Source organism: Strongylocentrotus purpuratus, unplaced genomic scaffold, assembly GCF_000002235.5.
Source record: "Strongylocentrotus purpuratus isolate Spur 01 unplaced genomic scaffold, Spur_5.0 spur5_scaffold_7, whole genome shotgun sequence".
Classification (NCBI taxonomy): Eukaryota; Metazoa; Echinodermata; class Echinoidea; order Camarodonta; family Strongylocentrotidae; genus Strongylocentrotus; species Strongylocentrotus purpuratus.
The window spans coordinates 17,599,118-17,613,096 of record NW_022145613.1 but is presented as its reverse complement, the minus strand read 5'-3'; the positions used below and the strand labels follow the sequence as shown (position 1 = coordinate 17,613,096).

General features: G+C 37.0%; 1 long non-coding RNA gene across 2 annotated transcripts; it reads left to right on the top strand.

Annotated features, from left to right (window-relative positions):
* Positions 1 to 9,789: 9,789 nt before the first annotated feature.
* LOC115919970 lies at positions 9,790 to 13,724 on the top strand. 2 transcript variants are annotated; one of them, XR_004062088.1, is made up of 3 exons: positions 9,790 to 10,256; positions 12,723 to 12,837; positions 13,315 to 13,724. It is a non-coding gene; the product is annotated as an uncharacterized LOC115919970 (long non-coding RNA). The 2 variants fall into 2 exon arrangements; XR_004062087.1 differs by lacking the exon at positions 9,790 to 10,256 and adding an exon at positions 10,275 to 10,491 and having other exon boundaries at positions 13,315 to 13,723.
* The last annotated feature ends 255 nt before the right edge of the window (positions 13,725 to 13,979 follow it).

The following is a 13,979-nucleotide window of genomic DNA, read 5'->3' as shown; positions in this document are numbered from 1 at the left end:
TCTTGAAATGTGATGCTGAAAGCTCAAGTGAGAACAGAAGTGATAATAGTCCAAAGCCTACCTAAGCGGTGCTAACTCGTGAAGCCGGGAACGCCCTATCCAATCAGTGATAGTCCAGAGTTAGCGATTTCGAGTGAGAACAGCATATTTCCTTAACCGGGTTAGATTAGGGATAGTACGGGGCTAAAAAAATAAGTGTGAAATGCATGTCAAAGTTACAAACCATGAGCTGTCCATCCTAAGGTTAGGGCTATAATTACGAGCAGCGTGGTGGTACGTCCTCATGTGCTGTATGAACACAACTAACTTCAAGGTAACATCAGCGTGTACTTAAAATGAATGCTTTCCACTGGCTTGTAGTTTAAAACTTTTAGTAATTGTTGTTTCATTCCTGTTTGAACCCTGATAGTTGTATGTGGACCGTTGTTTATTACTTTGAAGTTTTGCAAACTTAAAGTTTAAAAACTACGATGGTTTCGTGTGAACGAAGCCAATATGATTCCACCAGTGGAGACATAACCCCCCCCCCCCCCCCCCCCCTCACAGCACAGCACTTTGTTGTAACAGGTAGTCGCTATTAGTGATTCCCATACCATTAATTAGATGCTTGCTATTCAGAAGTGCATCTTTACATGTTTTTATTAATGTGACATTCAGGAAGCCTAATAGTCCATCATAAAAGATAATTAATCATCCAAAAATGTCATGGTACAGGATGTTACTGACCTACTTTATCTCTGAAAAATGTACAACATGGTGTACTTGATTTATTAGAAAACAAGTTTTTGTGATGAGCATGTACATGCTACTGCTTTAACTCACTTCTTACTGAGAAAGAAGAGCATTGTTAAATGAAAAGGAATCTTGTTTTGTAAACGCAGCAAGAAGGGTGCTAATGCTTATAATTCTAATGCAGAGTTAATGCCTCCTTTGTTAGAAGACAGTATTGTTAGTTGAGAGCGAAAAGGGTGTTAACTCATGTTAACTCTTCTACTTTAAATGTAGAGTTGAATATCTCCTGGCTTTCATTAGACAGTACATCTGAGAAATGGATGAATTTGAAAGAGAGCAAAATGAGAATAATTCTTTGCAATGGTAGTGAAGTGCTGCTATGTCTGCTGAGTGCCAGAAAGGTATTAATTCATTGGTAAATTATATCTCCTTCTTGCTCTCAGCAGGAATGAGATGTTGTCCAATTGTTCAGACACTTGAAATGAAATCGAAACTGAAATTGAAACTAATGCCAAAATGTTTGAAGAAATATTTCACAACTCAACGTTGAATTCAGTTGCTTGGAGGTGGGTAAGTGTCCCCCCCCCCCCTCACCCTCCCCCACCCTCCCCCAGCGGAACATCTACCAGGTACATACATCTGAACAGCCAAACCTTCTTAAATTCCATTGCACTCCCGTAATGAGTATGATCATTATGAAACTAGCTCGGCCCAGATCGTTTCAAAGCGACATGTGTTGAGTGATGTTGACAATGGTGTCATGACAATTCCTTTCCACAAAAATCTAACGTTGCACAATGCCCGGCCACTTATCATACCATCACTGGGGATTCAAGGTTCCGTTCATACTCGTCCTGTGACGAGTTAGCTCAGCGCAAGGTAGTTCATTGCTAAATGCATGTAGATTAAAGAATCGTTGTCTGTTGGGAGCAAGAACAGCCTTAACTTCACACTTAAATACAGTGTGAATACCCTTCTGGCTCTCAACCGACATTGTTTCATATTTATATTAGAGCAATAAAGCCAATAATGGATACAGTTCTTGCATTGAAACCATAATTTTACTGAAATCTGCCTGCAGGAACCTGACATGTTTTCTGGCGACATTTTTTTCAAGGTTTTGTTTTGTCAGAGATATTGGTTTAGGGTGAGGGTTGTAGGGGTGCACTTGGGTTCAGGTGTAGGTTATGGTAAGGGTAAGGAACAGTTTCTGAAACGTGGAGGTGTCATGGTGTAGTAGTTCATTCACATGACTCTCAATTCAAAGGTTGATGGTTCAATTCCTTGCCCGGGACTAACATCCTTTGGGCAAGACATGAATCTACATTTGCCACTCTCCACCCAGGTGTTGATGAATCAGTGTGAATTGCTGGGTAGTACTAATGGCAGGGCCCCAGGAATGATTGTTTTTAATGAGGCTTCCCTATTTAAACAAAATAATTATTATAATTATATTTTATTCAGGGTTGAAGATAAAATCTTGATTAGTTTAGAAAAAATTGACCATTTAACAATTGTCACCAAAGCATACAGTGTGTCATTGATCCTTAATAATATTTCGCTTTTATATAGCGCTTGATACAAATATCTGTAAGCACTTTGCAAATATACTATTACCCCTTAATGCCATGTACTCTGCTTGTATTTCATTTCATTGTTAAATCAAGTAGAGTAACATTGAAGATGAAATGCCCTGTTCATATCACCCTTAAATTAAAACATGGATGTGAACTGTACCCTGATCATATTAATGCTAATTGAAACCATATCAAGGTTAGGTATATTGGTATCCTGTTTGTATTAGTATCATATTTATACTCTGAGCTCTAATGGAGTTGATATAGGCCTACCATGTTCATATTAGTCACTCATTAGTCCCTAGAGATTATTTAATTTCTGTTCATAAATTTGTTTTTAATGAATCCTTACAGCACAGTTATTGATATAATAGTAGCTAGGCATGGGATTAGGGCTTATACTCCCTCAATTAAATCGCAAAAAGAGGAAGAAGAAAAGAAAAATAACAAAAGCTCAAACCATAGCTCAGACCATGCTTAACCATTGGTAAAAACTCCATAGCAAAAATGAACAATTCATATTTTCCTATATTACATTGATATCATCTGTTGTCATTTCTGATACTTCATATTCTAAATTGAGTTAGATTTATACCTCTGAGGAAATTGTCATATCTTCTGGTACCTCTTATTCTGAAGTCTTCATTACACTACATATTGTATATTTAAATTTGTATGAACATGAAACATACGCCTTGGTACAAAAATATGTATAGATTTGTATAACACATTATATGTTTTTTTGTAATATAAGGACCTTGTATGATGTATCATATAGAGTGAAATACATACTTTCAATTTAGGCTATGTTGCTACCATGACAATCTTTAATCTCTTACGGATTGGACCTCACTTGGCCCAAATACCCAATGATTCCAATCCACTTTAATGGTGCTTATGATACTAGGGCAATTACTTTTCAAAAAAGAATGTGAGGTGGATATATTTAGAAGTTATTTTGACCTTTAGCTTGACCACATACATATGTGACCACCATTTATGATGTCCCCTTGTCAACTGTGAATGATGTCCCTTGAATGATATGACATGACTAAAGCTTATTCAAAGACCACCGAAGACCAGTTTACATTTGAAAGTTAGGTTGGTACGATGAACTCTGTTCTTTGGAAGATTGTTCTCTGTGATGTACATGTCTATTTATCGTTTGCCTATTTATGTTCTATATTATATAAGAGTTCATTATAAAGATTGTCATCCCTGCAGTTCTATAAAAATCAAATCATTATCACATTTATGTTAAAAGATGTTTGATTTATGTTAAAGATACAATCAATTTGATTTTATTGGTTTTATTATTTTCTTTTTGAGGAAGCTGTGGGAGGATTGAATCAAATCGATATTTATTTTAAAAAATCAAAATGGCAGCCCAAGGGCTAAATTGCATGGAGTTTACAAAGAAAAAATTAGAAAAACAAGTAAACAACATATCTTACAAATATATTTATACATATATCATTGTCAGACAATTATATGAAGGACAGAAACAGAGAGATATGGAGAGGATGAGAGAGAAAGAGAGAGGGGGAGAGAGGGGGGGGGGGGGGAGAAGAGCTAGACAGAGAGGAGAGAGAAAAGAAACAATGATTTAGAAGCAGAGATGTGAGAATCTAGAGGAAAAGGTGAGTGGATTAATTAGATAAATAATAAAGAGATGTTTTAGTGAGTAGATATGAAAGAATAAAAAAAATAATGAACAAATATGTACCAAATATTGTATATATTTCAACGTGAAATGACCGATATTGTACAGATCCCCCCCCCCCCCCAAAAAAAAAAAAAAAAAAAATTAAAAATATAATGAAAAAATGAGAAAAAAAATTTGGGTTCCTCATTTGTTGTACTTTGGCACATCCCTTTAAAAAAAGTCTTTAAGAAAGTGAAAGGTAAACAAAAAGGAACAATTAGTTGAGACAAGAAAGTTTTGAAAGTGTATCCTGATCAATACAAATCATAAAGTTGGTTTGTGAGGTTTAAGATTTTGATGTGATTTTTGTTGAGTTGAATGATGGTATGGCAATTGAACGAGAGGGGTTGGAGTATGGATTCTAATCAATTCAATCCCGGAATGCGGGACATGAAACGAACAGCCCTCGTCTGTCCAAAGTTATTCACCGCTAAAATTATCTCTCGACTGTCATCTCCAGCTGTGCCCTGATATGTCAGAGTTTACGTCTGGATGCATGATCTCTTCCTTTCTCTCTCTCTCTCTCTCTCTCTCTCTTTTCTCTCTCTCTGTCTCTGTCTCTCTCACTCTCTCTTTCACTCTCTCTGTCCTCTGTCTTTCTCTGTATCGCTCTCCTACCCACCATCCATCTGTGATTCTCTCTCCCTCATCTCTTCTTTCTGTCTATCTTTTTCTTGCTCTCGTGATCTCTCTACACACAGATCTCTCTATTTCTCTCCATCCCCATCTTTCTCCGTTGCGTACCGTCTTTCAGTCCTTGCCCTTCTATATCTTTCTCTCCCCCCTCTATCTCTGTCTCCCTCTCTCTCTCTCTCTCTCTCTCTCTCTGCCTTCTCCTCCTTCTCAACTACCGTAGTTATGTCTTTATGAGTCTTTCCTCTCTACATCTTTTCTTTCAGCCTCCCATCCTCCCTTCTGTCTATATCCCCCTAACTACATCTTTACTATTTTTGTTTACATCTCTTCACCCCCTTCCCCCACCCCCTCGCCACTCTTAAGAGTCCCAATATAATTCCTTATTCTAAAGTCAAGATCAATTTGGAATCTTGTTACTCCTCATCTGAAATTGAATTGTTGTGTCCTTGCACAGAATCCTGCAATGCCTATATGCCATATGCCAGAATAATGTGCCCAAAATGCAGAAAAACTGTTCACATTTGTATCTCCTGATTTTACATTCAGCCAGGTCGTACCACCTAGCTTACACATTTACATGGGTTGACGATATTTCTTGAAAACATTCTCAGACGAGCTTACGTGCATTTCGGGAGAGAGAGCTACCCTTGTTCGACCTTGTTGTTAATTGAAAACTGAAATGAGCAGAAGTTAATAAGTTATCATAAGGATTACCTGGTATATGTGTATACAACTATTTTAGATTCTTTGTTATTTAACAATGTGCATCATGATCAAAAATGGTTTCCATAAGAATAAGAGGAAATCAAATGATACATTTCCCAAGCTTGTTAATAGAATAATTGCGGTATTGTGTTACAAAGGTGAGAATGACAAAGTGGTATCATCATCACGAAGTGATAAAGAAGGAATGGACAGATAAAAGGGGGTGAAAGGTACCATTATAAAGTTATCCCTTCATTCAACCTATCCCTTCCAAATGACATTCCCTCACTCCCTATATATGCCCTTGGCGTTCATCCCTCCCCCAATTGTTTTATGGCGATAAAAATGCATTGTGGAATCCCTAAGTATTTGTCTCCCATTTCTACTCTCCATCTCTCTTTCCGCCATCCCTCTCCCTCATCCCTCTCCATCCGTCCACAGTCTGACATACCTCTGCCCTTCGCTGCGACTCGACTCCGTCAGAAATCAAAATTGATTGTGTTGAAATGAAACAGATATGAGCTAGAGGTACCTTGCTTTGGTTGGAGTAGTGGTAGTATCGAGTCAATTTCAGAACCAGGATTGTTTTCTGTGTAGGGTGTGCTGTGTAGCTAGGAACAACAGTGTTGTGAATTTCGTCCCGCTTTTGGAATTTACGTACGACTTAGGTGTTTATTAAATTTTTGTGGGATCATCTCGTAAACTTTGGTATGTATGCCATATTTGTTCGTATCCTGCCTTACGGACATAGATATGAACGTAATAATATATTTTGTCTATGCCTGTCTTGTAATGCAGTTCACGAATTCAGTGGACTTTCACCTAGAAATTATTTTGCAAGTTGATGTTGTTTTAGTTTTTATTGGCGTGTATCATTAATTTATGAATATTTTATGCCAGTTCTTAATAGCTTTGTTTACCTTAGACAAGTTATTCTTCAATTTTGGTTGAAAAAGAATGCCTATGCTGAAATGGATGCATTTTTGGTTGTTGCAAAATTGTTTTGATATGCAACCTTTTCTCTCAATCTCAATTTTAAGTTTCACTTGCAAAGTTTTGTGGCAAATGAATCTCTTTATCAGAATATTTTCTCATTGATTTAGTTTTATTATACACAAAAGGAGCCTTGGGCGAATAACAATACTTTAGTATGACATAGGAAAGTTTTTATATATTTTATCATTTCGTTAGATGGTTGTTATAGGAACAATATTCTAATTAAGACGATATTGTTTCATTTATGAATCATCATGAAATATATAATGGAGGGAAAGAAGAAAAAAAAATCAGTTTTAGAACCTCTTCATGCAGAGCTCTTTGTGAGAGAAAATGATAATCAGAGTATGGGATTTGGTATGCAGGCTCCATTTCTATGAATAAATTCCATTTTCATTTGCAAGTAATCATCTTATGCATGCTATCTACACATACATAATATGTCTGCAGAGCTGAGTGTATCAAGGCCATCTATGTGTAGGAACTCAACAAATTCTCCAACTGTTTTGAATTTTCAGATCTCGTAGTAAGAAATTGAGGCAAAACGTCAAGGAAAGGGGGTGCAAGTTGTGGTTAAATTGAGATGGTTTTACAAAATGTATTGTGAATGTGAACATGCATTAAGGGTAGCCTCATAGCCAGGGTCGTCTTGAGATCTTAGTATACAAACAGCCAATTTGTTATGGTCCAATATGATTCAATCTACCTCTCATTCTCTCATTGTGTGTTCAGAGCGAGAAGGGCATTGCCTCTGTGTTAAAGTGTATGAGTAAACGCCCTTCTGGCTCCAAACAGACGAGATATGTGTACTGATGGGTATTTGAAGAAATGCTGTACAAGCAGTGCCTCCTCAAGATGGAGGGATATGTAATTTGTAAAATGTTGAAATTTTGTGTTATCATAATCAGGATTGCAGTAACACGGAGTAGACTATTATTATATTTATTTATAATATCACATTTAGTGGGTTTTCAAGTGTTAGCAGACATACTGCCTGTTACTTAAATTTCTATTTTTAAACAAAGAGTTAACAACTTTCTGGCTCCTAGCTGATGATTTCTTAAAATCATGATTCATTACAATACTATGTTATGTCTATCATGACATTGTATTCTATTTATGGGAACATTATCTTTTTTCTTTTTATGGACCATACCAGCATACTACAAGTATTACCTGTCATGTCTGTGCTATCAATTTACACAAATAGCAATTTGTAATGGACAAAACATTTTGACATACGTTCTCAATCTTAATGGACCTAACAGTGAACAGATGCAGGCTTCCTCTAATAGGCAATTTACCCAGAAATATTTGATAGGTGTGTTCATATGAAGTATATATGGCATTTTACTTCAGGGAAACGATATTAGAGCAGGTGTATATATTGCAAAGTGATTTCTTTTGAAGTGGGGAGGGGGTAGATAATTTACAATGTGTATTTATTTCATTGCATGAAAAAATTGGCTTTATTAAAAGTTGGCTTTGTTAAAATTAAAACTAAATATTAGAGATGCATATCAGTGATTTATTGATATTAGAAATATTCAATTTAAAAAAATAGGAAAAAAAGTTATTAATTTCTCAAGTTGTGATTGATCATCATCAAATGAAAATTGGCAACCCCTAAAGTATGTTTGAGCATTTCTCTCACCTTCTCTGTACTAAAAAAATCATAACTTCACATTTATCTACAGAAATAATTTCATTGAAAATAAAGAAATAATAATAATAATAATAATACATTTATAGAGCGCAGAAACTATCCAATATTAGTACTGCGCTACAAGAGCTCCTGATATGCTTAGATTTACAGTTATTACCAATCTAGCTATTCTTTCAAATGAATAAGATCAAGCACAAATATTGAGTTAAGAGAATTTAAATTTGAAAAATAAATCGCCACAATTTTGATACAAAATCTGCATGTATATCACATCTAAATGAATCATATCAAGATTTATTCTTGACACCCTTTCCCCCTCGTAGTAATATCAGCGGCAATGAGAAGTCCTCTATACAATATATATATATACCATGTGAACGGGGGTCATCTCATGTTATTCTCATGCCCAACCATTCAATCAACCGCCCCACAAATGTACCAGTGATATTGATGCCAATGGCATTTTGACTTGTCGACAACTCATGTTGTTGTTCCTACCATTTCTTTGCCACATACGGTTTACATTGATCATTCAGCAGGAGAAATCTCAACTGGATGTCAAATGTTTACATCCTGCGAGTCTGCAAACACCAAAATAAAACGCGCAGAAAGCGACATAATTATCCCTCCTGACAAAAAAAAAGGGAGGAAAGGTCTAGGCCTACATTTGCATCCACTAAATTCCTTTTTATTTTGTTTTGTTTTGTGATTTAATCCTATCTTGTCAAGATTAAATTTCATATTTGATTTGCTTGAAAAACCTGATAACAAGTGGGGTTACATCTGGCAGGCCATTGCTCTGTAACCCCCCCCCCCCCTACCTCTCAGCCCCCTATTCTCACTTTATTCCCCCCCCCTCCCCCCTCGATTGTTTTAAGACAATTGACTTATGCATATAATCTGGCTTATGTCTAAGTGTCACAATTTTATACTATTAAAGAAATGCCATCTTATCATTTGTTTCCTCAATCTTCACTCTGGTTTGTACATTAGAAACAATGGGCAAGAATTTCATGCAGTGTGCGAGCTGGTCATTAGATGATCAGGAACTTAAAGCTATCAAATTTCTTTGGTAAAACAAAAATGATGGTTACACTTCGATGAAAAATCCAAATACCGGTATCTACAATGAGAAGAATATTTTGCACAATATAATAGAGGTTGAGTTATTGGGTAATATAAGAAATTCAATCAGAAATCCCATTATGATAGATTCCATTAATTACTCACAAAGTAGAGGTTGAATAGACCTGTACCCGGCTTTGGTATTGTTTACATCAAACCCACGATCTACATGCCCAATTAGCTTCTATTTGTCTTCCAATATCATCCAAAGACAATCATGCTCACCCATACGAAAATTGGTTTATCCCCCACAAACCCAGCATCCAGACTTTAAATAGGCAGTTTGGGCATATTTGTAATTCTATCAAATTCTCATAACTGCACGCTATATTAGCCGCTCCATTCAATAGCGGTCTAGATCTGTATTGATGTCCGCAAACAGAATGGGCATGGGTTGTTGCACACAGCTGAGGACGTTTGCCTATACACAGTTGACATCGCTTGAGTCAACAATGGAAAGGTTTTTAAGTAAATTTGCGGAGCCTTTTCAGTGTCGGTGATGGGACAAAAAAGAAAGAAACCGTGGGATATGAAAGAGAGTCTGATGACATGTGAGAGAGAGAGAGAGAGAGAGAGAGAGAGAGAGAGAGAGAGAAGAAAAGGGGAAAAGAAGAGGAAAATGGTTGTGTGTTTATTGTGAATTGGAGTGTTCAAAACACAATCTTAGAGTCGTGTGCGTAGAATAGTATCCCCTCGTGCTGGTTCAATGTATTCATTGAGTCAAGTTGGAGTTTTTGAAAGTGAAAACTTATTCATTCGAGCGAGTAAGCAGAAAGCTTGAACAGTTCTTGAGGATTTATACTTAGGATGTCAGTGATTTTCAACATAGTCATTACAAGGAATATATAACGCCTATGGATTAAATCAGAGTTATATGCTTCATCGCATTGGAGAAGTTTTCAAGGATCCACTTTTTTCTAGACTGGTCTTAACGCACATAGAAGTGAATAGAGTGCACACTTTTTAAAGATCCCAGCTTCTGGACTTCAAATGGTTCCATCTTCTCAAATTTTCTCTACAAAAATGTTTGCTGTCTGTTGAAGACCCTACAGTTATAAGTGTCTAAATGGACCCAATCTCGTGTATTTATAGATCAGTATTGGAACATGTTGCGGTAGGAATCTATAGCTTGTTTTGTGTCACGTACAGCTGCTGTTGAATTGTGTTAGTATTGATCTGTTACACATTGTGGATAATCGTCTGTGAAATCTGGGTGCTCGTGCCATGGAGTTGTCAATCACGAATATAACAGTGAACTCTTGGATGTTTTGAAATGAAGAATGCATGCAATGTAAGGTGATATTGGTCGGCATTGTGAAAGTATGATGTTCTCGTATGGAGAGACACAGGTATGTCTTGACTCTTGAGTGGTGTCGGAAACACAAAAACTATTTATTTTTTACATATTTTTTTTCAGTGTCAAACTGAGAGAAACTATACCTTTATGCCACTCATTCACTTAAAAAATATTAGGCCAAATGATAAGTATGAAGCAGAGCTCTGCTCTGAAGCTGACTATAACCTCAGCCATACCTCATGCAATCTGGTCCATCACATCGCCAAACTGACTCAAGATCGACTCTGTACACTGACCAATTCTTTGCCATTCCTGGTAATGTAATTTTTTGTTCTAACTGTCCTCAGTTTGGTGATGGTCTTGTTGGTGCAACTAGGGTATCAGCTTGCTATCAAATGAAGTAGGTTTTCTCAGGCTTTGATAGACGAAATTACTCTGCAATTTCCTGTTCATAATGAAAATGAAGTCATTGTCAAATTATTAATTATTAAAACAACAGTGAAAACATTGATGTTGATTATCACTATATTTGTCATCCTATCAGTGAATTAGTGAAATCTGATAGATGAAAATAATGATGTTTATTCTAAAAATGGAACTATCCCTGTGTCCACACACACATTTTTCTGTGATTAGGCCGTTTCGGGATAGTTGTACCGTTTCGGGATAGTTATACAATGAAATTGTGTGTGTGTGGACGCTTACTAACGATACGTCATATAACGAAACGATGCCCAAACATTTGTTTGGTTATACGACGTATAAAGAATCACGCCTAATCACGGAATGTGTTGTGTATGGACGTAACTAGTATAACTAATCAAACTAGAACTGGGCGGGGCTCAACGTGACCTCAAGCGAAAGGAGACCTGACCTCTCATTTCCGCTTCCATTTCATGATCGCAGTAGTAAACTGCGCACCTATACGACATTTCGCTGTAGAGTTTCGGGATAAATTGTTTTGTGTGTGGACAAGCTGTATGATAGCATTCTTATATCCCTTTAATGCACTGAACAGATAATTGTGTATGAGCTTACTACCTGTTGATTAGGGTATTTATCATTGAGATAGAGGAGGATTAGATAAGCTTCAGGAGCTTATATTGTACAGTTATAATCCTAACTGTCATTAATCTCATCCCATCCCACAACCTATTAGTCTGGAGACACATTAGGCCTACAGTCTGTTTGGATTCAGAAGAGCATTAACTCATTCCTTAATACATAGTTAATGCCCTACTGGCTCCGAACAGATGCTGTCAATAAGCTTTTATATTAGATCCCGCCCCCCCCCCCCCCCCACTCAGTGTTATTTAGGGTACGCATATGCGTGTTCCTTCCTTTTGGAAACACTCCCTAAGTCCGGTGTTAAGTCAATTTTGTGTATGTACGAGCCAGACTTTGGTGCGTGAAAAGTACCCCTTTACCGGACATTTTGGTAACACGCATGCGGTCATTCTGACCCAGGAGTGGGGGGGGGGGCCGTGCATTAGATACCTCAAGGATTTGTCACAAAACTTCCTCAGGAACATCTTCATTGAGGCTGTGAACGTTTAGACTGTCCAAACTTTGATCCGATTTATACATGCCTAAAGAGAAAAAAAACACAATCACACGCTCATGATGGTTTCGGCATGAAGCAAAGAGTACTGAAAGTCAGAACTTCTGACTCAAGCTCGAAAGCTGTTTATACCGGTAATTGCATTTAGAAAACAGTGTATGACTGCACCAAATAAAAATGTAAATTCGGTATTCATCACAGTTTCATACAAAATAGAAACTGCTTAATTTTTCAAAAGTGTTGGTAATACATTTTGTTCTGATTTTTCCATGACCCATTTTTTACTTCTTTCTTCTCTCTTTTTTACAATCTACCTTGGGGTATCAACTTATTTTGCTATACCCCCCCCCCCCAAAAAAAAAAAAAACAATAATGCACTTCTATAAATCCAATTAGTGGCAATGGTTGATCTTTTATCATGCAATAGATTGGTTTCTTGGGCATGGTGTAGCATGAGAAGCCTTTCATACATTGCTTTATTGCTTTGTTGCTTATAAACTTCTTACCCTATAAGTTCAGTACGTACAAGTTATTGGTACTCTTTAATTTCCAGTGTGTGAAGTTATATTTAATGCTGTGAGACTGTATTTTCCATCATAATCTTACTTCATGGTTACTTCAGGAAGCCATTGTACCATTTCTCCCCCCTTGTAACAATGGTTAAAAAAATGCAAGATTCACTTACAGTTACTTTTCCCTTCTCTCTTTTTCTTCTTGTATAGCCTTCAGAAGCTGTAGAGTCTAAGACCCATACATTCAAGACCCGGGTATTCAGGAACCCCCATAGCTGTGGTTTTTGTAAGGAGATCATATGGAATGAAGGCAGAATCTGCAGAGGTGAGTTGCATCCCCCCCCCCCCCACACACACCCATCGAACCGCCCCCTCCTCCCTCCCACCTTCATCAAACTGCCCCTCCCCCCGTCGCCCATTAAACTGCCCCCTCCTCCCCCCCCCCCCACGCCCACCAAACTGCCCCCTCCTCCCTCCCACATGACATTATGTTAAACCAAACCAGAGTCTTTTGCAGCAGGAAAGTTATGTGAATCACAGTGAATTTGGTGTTGCAATTTAATCATTTAAATTCATCAAATTTATGCAAATCTAAACTATACCTTCTGATAATGGACCGGTTACATTGTATTTATGTTAGTAGATTAGTGAAAAATTAATTGTGAAAAGGTGTTTTGCTCATGTTGAGATACTTTTGTATTTTCACCCCCAAATGAAGTATTACAATGGTAATACCGCAATTGATCATTACCATTAATAATGCTTATTTCTCTCTTTTTTTCTAATTTTGTCTATGTTGCAGTATGTAGATTTGCTTGCCATAAAAAGTGTGAATATAAGGTAAGTGAAATCACTTTATTCTGCCAATTTTGTCATGATTTTGATGGCCAAAAATGATATATTACTTGAAATGAGCCAAGAAAGTTCGAGATGATGGATAAATGCATGTTTTAATGGGGAAATTAAGTTCACATTTGGCATGATTAGGGCTAGAGGTCATAGTAATGAAATGATCTGTTTGGAGCCAAAAAGATTTAAACTTGTATGATTTTACAGAGTTAATGCCCTTCTGGCTCCAAACAGACGAGATGAATTGTGCATTCCAGTAATATCTCAAGGGTATCATTGGAATAGTTATGAAGAATCTGGCAACACCATATGGAAGTGCGGAATGGAAGGAAATATGAACATTCAGAAAGCAGATTGGTATAGAGAGAAAACGAAAGATAGAAAGAGAGATTGAAGATATGTGGGAGGGAAAGAGAAAAAGTAAGAAAAAAAGTTTAAACTCCGCTCGATTGAAGATGGGAGAGACAGAATTATATCTGCAATGACAAGATAAAGCCAGAGATAGATGGGTTAGAGAAAGGGGAGGGAGAGAAAGAGGGGGAAGAATGGAGAGAGAGAGAAAGTGAGGAGAGTAGGGTGAGCCTTTTCACACCAGAAAAACTAAGATATCATGAATTT